This window comes from Siphateles boraxobius, unplaced genomic scaffold (genome assembly GCF_051911475.1).
Source record: "Siphateles boraxobius isolate OS27281-9 unplaced genomic scaffold, OSU_SipBor_1 76, whole genome shotgun sequence".
Classification (NCBI taxonomy): Eukaryota; Metazoa; Chordata; class Actinopteri; order Cypriniformes; family Leuciscidae; genus Siphateles; species Siphateles boraxobius.
In genome coordinates this window covers 47,501-52,500 of record NW_027509204.1, presented here as the reverse complement: position 1 = coordinate 52,500, position 5,000 = coordinate 47,501, and the positions used below count along the sequence as shown (strand labels likewise).

The 5,000-nt window shown below is 42.5% G+C and overlaps 17 non-coding genes across 17 annotated transcripts; all 17 read left to right on the top strand.

The window, feature by feature from the left end:
• Nucleotides 1-136: 136 nt before the first annotated feature.
• On the top strand, nt 137-255 carry LOC143724996 (5S ribosomal RNA). The gene has a single exon (XR_013197776.1). It is a non-coding gene; the product is annotated as a 5S ribosomal RNA (ribosomal RNA).
• A 178-nt stretch (nt 256-433) lies between these two features.
• LOC143725174 (5S ribosomal RNA) lies at nt 434-552 on the top strand. The gene has a single exon (XR_013197952.1). It is a non-coding gene; the product is annotated as a 5S ribosomal RNA (ribosomal RNA).
• Nucleotides 553-721: 169 nt separating this feature from the next.
• On the top strand, nt 722-840 carry LOC143724995 (5S ribosomal RNA). Its single transcript, XR_013197775.1, has one exon. It is a non-coding gene; the product is annotated as a 5S ribosomal RNA (ribosomal RNA).
• A 169-nt stretch (nt 841-1,009) lies between these two features.
• On the top strand, nt 1,010-1,128 carry LOC143724994 (5S ribosomal RNA). Its single transcript, XR_013197774.1, has one exon. It is a non-coding gene; the product is annotated as a 5S ribosomal RNA (ribosomal RNA).
• A 169-nt stretch (nt 1,129-1,297) lies between these two features.
• Nucleotides 1,298-1,416, top strand: LOC143725173 (5S ribosomal RNA). Its single transcript, XR_013197951.1, has one exon. It is a non-coding gene; the product is annotated as a 5S ribosomal RNA (ribosomal RNA).
• A 169-nt stretch (nt 1,417-1,585) lies between these two features.
• LOC143725171 (5S ribosomal RNA) lies at nt 1,586-1,704 on the top strand. Its single transcript, XR_013197949.1, has one exon. It is a non-coding gene; the product is annotated as a 5S ribosomal RNA (ribosomal RNA).
• A 169-nt stretch (nt 1,705-1,873) lies between these two features.
• LOC143724993 (5S ribosomal RNA) lies at nt 1,874-1,992 on the top strand. Its single transcript, XR_013197773.1, has one exon. It is a non-coding gene; the product is annotated as a 5S ribosomal RNA (ribosomal RNA).
• A 173-nt stretch (nt 1,993-2,165) lies between these two features.
• LOC143724992 (5S ribosomal RNA) lies at nt 2,166-2,284 on the top strand. The gene has a single exon (XR_013197772.1). It is a non-coding gene; the product is annotated as a 5S ribosomal RNA (ribosomal RNA).
• A 178-nt stretch (nt 2,285-2,462) lies between these two features.
• LOC143725170 (5S ribosomal RNA) lies at nt 2,463-2,581 on the top strand. Its single transcript, XR_013197948.1, has one exon. It is a non-coding gene; the product is annotated as a 5S ribosomal RNA (ribosomal RNA).
• A 169-nt stretch (nt 2,582-2,750) lies between these two features.
• On the top strand, nt 2,751-2,869 carry LOC143724991 (5S ribosomal RNA). Its single transcript, XR_013197771.1, has one exon. It is a non-coding gene; the product is annotated as a 5S ribosomal RNA (ribosomal RNA).
• Nucleotides 2,870-3,038: 169 nt separating this feature from the next.
• On the top strand, nt 3,039-3,157 carry LOC143724990 (5S ribosomal RNA). The gene has a single exon (XR_013197770.1). It is a non-coding gene; the product is annotated as a 5S ribosomal RNA (ribosomal RNA).
• A 179-nt stretch (nt 3,158-3,336) lies between these two features.
• LOC143725169 (5S ribosomal RNA) lies at nt 3,337-3,455 on the top strand. The gene has a single exon (XR_013197947.1). It is a non-coding gene; the product is annotated as a 5S ribosomal RNA (ribosomal RNA).
• Nucleotides 3,456-3,624: 169 nt separating this feature from the next.
• On the top strand, nt 3,625-3,743 carry LOC143724989 (5S ribosomal RNA). The gene has a single exon (XR_013197769.1). It is a non-coding gene; the product is annotated as a 5S ribosomal RNA (ribosomal RNA).
• Nucleotides 3,744-3,915: 172 nt separating this feature from the next.
• On the top strand, nt 3,916-4,034 carry LOC143724988 (5S ribosomal RNA). Its single transcript, XR_013197768.1, has one exon. It is a non-coding gene; the product is annotated as a 5S ribosomal RNA (ribosomal RNA).
• A 177-nt stretch (nt 4,035-4,211) lies between these two features.
• Nucleotides 4,212-4,330, top strand: LOC143725168 (5S ribosomal RNA). The gene has a single exon (XR_013197946.1). It is a non-coding gene; the product is annotated as a 5S ribosomal RNA (ribosomal RNA).
• Nucleotides 4,331-4,501: 171 nt separating this feature from the next.
• Nucleotides 4,502-4,620, top strand: LOC143725167 (5S ribosomal RNA). Its single transcript, XR_013197945.1, has one exon. It is a non-coding gene; the product is annotated as a 5S ribosomal RNA (ribosomal RNA).
• Nucleotides 4,621-4,789: 169 nt separating this feature from the next.
• Nucleotides 4,790-4,908, top strand: LOC143724986 (5S ribosomal RNA). Its single transcript, XR_013197766.1, has one exon. It is a non-coding gene; the product is annotated as a 5S ribosomal RNA (ribosomal RNA).
• Nucleotides 4,909-5,000: the final 92 nt, after the last annotated feature.

Genomic DNA, 5,000 nt, shown 5'->3' with positions numbered 1-5,000 from the left:
TTCTTCAGAAAGCCTTTAAAAGTCTCTGAGATTCTTCAGAGAGCATGAAAGAGTTTGAGTTTTTTCAAAAGTTCTTCTTAGTTTTCTTCATTAATGGTCTAACCTTTTAAATAGCCCAATTTTGGCAGCAGTTTTCGCTTACGGCCATACCACCTTGGTCACGCCCGATCTCGTCTGATCTCGGAAGCTAAGCAGGGTCGGGCCTGGTTAGTACTTGGATGGGAGACCGCCTGGGAATACCAGGTGCTGTAAGCTTTTTTGATTTAAAAAAAAAAAAAAAAAAAAGAGTCCCTGTGCTTCTTCAGAAAGCCTTTAAAAGTCTCTGAGATTCTTCAGAGAGCATGAAAGAGTTTGAGTTTTTTCAAAAGTTCTTCTTAGTTTTCTTCATTAATGGTCTAACCTTTTAAATAGCCCAATTTTGGCAGCAGTTTTCGCTTACGGCCATACCACCTTGGCCACGCCCGATCTCGTCTGATCTCGGAAGCTAAGCAGGGTCGGGCCTGGTTAGTACTTGGATGGGAGACCGCCTGGGAATACCAGGTGCTGTAAGCTTTTTTGATTTAAACAAAAAAAGAGTCCCTGAGCTTCTTCAGAAAGCCTTTAAAAGTCTCTGAGATTCTTCAGAGAGCATGAAAGAGTTTGAGTTTTTTCAAAAGTTCTTCTTAGTTTTCTTCATTAATGGTCTAACCTTTTAAATAGCCCAATTTTGGCAGCAGTTTTCGCTTACGGCCATACCACCTTGGTCACGCCCGATCTCGTCTGATCTCGGAAGCTAAGCAGGGTCGGGCCTGGTTAGTACTTGGATGGGAGACCGCCTGGGAATACCAGGTGCTGTAAGCTTTTTTGATTTAAACAAAAAAAGAGTCCCTGAGCTTCTTCAGAAAGCCTTTAAAAGTCTCTGAGATTCTTCAGAGAGCATGAAAGAGTTTGAGTTTTTTCAAAAGTTCTTCTTAGTTTTCTTCATTAATGGTCTAACCTTTTAAATAGCCCAATTTTGGCAGCAGTTTTCGCTTACGGCCATACCACCTTGGTCACGCCCGATCTCGTCTGATCTCGGAAGCTAAGCAGGGTCGGGCCTGGTTAGTACTTGGATGGGAGACCGCCTGGGAATACCAGGTGCTGTAAGCTTTTTTGATTTAAACAAAAAAAGAGTCCCTGTGCTTCTTCAGAAAGCCTTTAAAAGTCTCTGAGATTCTTCAGAGAGCATGAAAGAGTTTGAGTTTTTTCAAAAGTTCTTCTTAGTTTTCTTCATTAATGGTCTAACCTTTTAAATAGCCCAATTTTGGCAGCAGATTTCGCTTACGGCCATACCACCTTGGCCACGCCCGATCTCGTCTGATCTCGGAAGCTAAGCAGGGTCGGGCCTGGTTAGTACTTGGATGGGAGACCGCCTGGGAATACCAGGTGCTGTAAGCTTTTTTGATTTAAACAAAAAAAGAGTCCCTGAGCTTCTTCAGAAAGCCTTTAAAAGTCTCTGAGATTCTTCAGAGAGCATGAAAGAGTTTGAGTTTTTTCAAAAGTTCTTCTTAGTTTTCTTCATTAATGGTCTAACCTTTTAAATAGCCCAATTTTGGCAGCAGTTTTCGCTTACGGCCATACCACCTTGGCCACGCCCGATCTCGTCTGATCTCGGAAGCTAAGCAGGGTCGGGCCTGGTTAGTACTTGGATGGGAGACCGCCTGGGAATACCAGGTGCTGTAAGCTTTTTTGATTTAAACAAAAAAAGAGTCCCTGAGCTTCTTCAGAAAGCCTTTAAAAGTCTCTGAGATTCTTCAGAGAGCATGAAAGAGTTTGAGTTTTTTCAAAAGTTCTTCTTAGTTTTCTTCATTAATGGTCTAACCTTTTAAATAGCCCAATTTTGGCAGCAATTTTCGCTTACGGCCATACCACCTTGGTCACGCCCGATCTCGTCTGATCTCGGAAGCTAAGCAGGGTCGGGCCTGGTTAGTACTTGGATGGGAGACCGCCTGGGAATACCAGGTGCTGTAAGCTTTTTTGATTTAAAAAAAAAAAAAAAGAGTCCCTGTGCTTCTTCAGAAAGCCTTTAAAAGTCTCTGAGATTCTTCAGAGAGCATGAAAGAGTTTGAGTTTTTTCAAAAGTTCTTCTTAGTTTTCTTCATTAATGGTCTAACCTTTTAAATAGCCCAATTTTGGCAGCAGTTTTCGCTTACGGCCATACCACCTTGGTCACGCCCGATCTCGTCTGATCTCGGAAGCTAAGCAGGGTCGGGCCTGGTTAGTACTTGGATGGGAGACCGCCTGGGAATACCAGGTGCTGTAAGCTTTTTTGATTTAAAAAAAAAAAAAAAAAAAAGAGTCCCTGTGCTTCTTCAGAAAGCCTTTAAAAGTCTCTGAGATTCTTCAGAGAGCATGAAAGAGTTTGAGTTTTTTCAAAAGTTCTTCTTAGTTTTCTTCATTAATGGTCTAACCTTTTAAATAGCCCAATTTTGGCAGCAGTTTTCGCTTACGGCCATACCACCTTGGCCACGCCCGATCTCGTCTGATCTCGGAAGCTAAGCAGGGTCGGGCCTGGTTAGTACTTGGATGGGAGACCGCCTGGGAATACCAGGTGCTGTAAGCTTTTTTGATTTAAACAAAAAAAGAGTCCCTGAGCTTCTTCAGAAAGCCTTTAAAAGTCTCTGAGATTCTTCAGAGAGCATGAAAGAGTTTGAGTTTTTTCAAAAGTTCTTCTTAGTTTTCTTCATTAATGGTCTAACCTTTTAAATAGCCCAATTTTGGCAGCAGTTTTCGCTTACGGCCATACCACCTTGGTCACGCCCGATCTCGTCTGATCTCGGAAGCTAAGCAGGGTCGGGCCTGGTTAGTACTTGGATGGGAGACCGCCTGGGAATACCAGGTGCTGTAAGCTTTTTTGATTTAAACAAAAAAAGAGTCCCTGAGCTTCTTCAGAAAGCCTTTAAAAGTCTCTGAGATTCTTCAGAGAGCATGAAAGAGTTTGAGTTTTTTCAAAAGTTCTTCTTAGTTTTCTTCATTAATGGTCTAACCTTTTAAATAGCCCAATTTTGGCAGCAGTTTTCGCTTACGGCCATACCACCTTGGTCACGCCCGATCTCGTCTGATCTCGGAAGCTAAGCAGGGTCGGGCCTGGTTAGTACTTGGATGGGAGACCGCCTGGGAATACCAGGTGCTGTAAGCTTTTTTGATTTAAAAAAAAAAAAAAAAAAAAAGAGTCCCTGTGCTTCTTCAGAAAGCCTTTAAAAGTCTCTGAGATTCTTCAGAGAGCATGAAAGAGTTTGAGTTTTTTCAAAAGTTCTTCTTAGTTTTCTTCATTAATGGTCTAACCTTTTAAATAGCCCAATTTTGGCAGCAGTTTTCGCTTACGGCCATACCACCTTGGCCACGCCCGATCTCGTCTGATCTCGGAAGCTAAGCAGGGTCGGGCCTGGTTAGTACTTGGATGGGAGACCGCCTGGGAATACCAGGTGCTGTAAGCTTTTTTGATTTAAACAAAAAAAGAGTCCCTGAGCTTCTTCAGAAAGCCTTTAAAAGTCTCTGAGATTCTTCAGAGAGCATGAAAGAGTTTGAGTTTTTTCAAAAGTTCTTCTTAGTTTTCTTCATTAATGGTCTAACCTTTTAAATAGCCCAATTTTGGCAGCAGTTTTCGCTTACGGCCATACCACCTTGGTCACGCCCGATCTCGTCTGATCTCGGAAGCTAAGCAGGGTCGGGCCTGGTTAGTACTTGGATGGGAGACCGCCTGGGAATACCAGGTGCTGTAAGCTTTTTTGATTTAAAAAAAAAAAAAAGAGTCCCTGTGCTTCTTCAGAAAGCCTTTAAAAGTCTCTGAGATTCTTCAGAGAGCATGAAAGAGTTTGAGTTTTTTCAAAAGTTCTTCTTAGTTTTCTTCATTAATGGTCTAACCTTTTAAATAGCCCAATTTTGGCAGCAGTTTTCGCTTACGGCCATACCACCTTGGTCACGCCCGATCTCGTCTGATCTCGGAAGCTAAGCAGGGTCGGGCCTGGTTAGTACTTGGATGGGAGACCGCCTGGGAATACCAGGTGCTGTAAGCTTTTTTGATTTAAAAAAAAAAAAAAAAAAAGAGTCCCTGTGCTTCTTCAGAAAGCCTTTAAAAGTCTCTGAGATTCTTCAGAGAGCATGAAAGAGTTTGAGTTTTTTCAAAAGTTCTTCTTAGTTTTCTTCATTAATGGTCTAACCTTTTAAATAGCCCAATTTTGGCAGCAGATTTCGCTTACGGCCATACCACCTTGGCCACGCCCGATCTCGTCTGATCTCGGAAGCTAAGCAGGGTCGGGCCTGGTTAGTACTTGGATGGGAGACCGCCTGGGAATACCAGGTGCTGTAAGCTTTTTTGATTTAAACAAAAAAAGAGTCCCTGAGCTCTTCTTCAGAAAGCCTTTAAAAGTCTCTGAGATTCTTCAGAGAGCATGAAAGAGTTTGAGTTTTTTCAAAAGTTCTTCTTAGTTTTCTTCATTAATGGTCTAACCTTTTAAATAGCCCAATTTTGGCAGCAGTTTTCGCTTACGGCCATACCACCTTGGCCACGCCCGATCTCGTCTGATCTCGGAAGCTAAGCAGGGTCGGGCCTGGTTAGTACTTGGATGGGAGACCGCCTGGGAATACCAGGTGCTGTAAGCTTTTTTGATTTAAACAAAAAAAGAGTCCCTGAGCTTCTTCAGAAAGCCTTTAAAAGTCTCTGAGATTCTTCAGAGAGCATGAAAGAGTTTGAGTTTTTTCAAAAGTTCTTCTTAGTTTTCTTCATTAATGGTCTAACCTTTTAAATAGCCCAATTTTGGCAGCAGTTTTCGCTTACGGCCATACCACCTTGGTCACGCCCGATCTCGTCTGATCTCGGAAGCTAAGCAGGGTCGGGCCTGGTTAGTACTTGGATGGGAGACCGCCTGGGAATACCAGGTGCTGTAAGCTTTTTTGATTTAAAAAAAAAAAAAAAAAAAAAGAGTCCCTGTGCTTCTTCAGAAAGCCTTTAAAAGTCTCTGAGATTCTTCAGAGAGCATGAA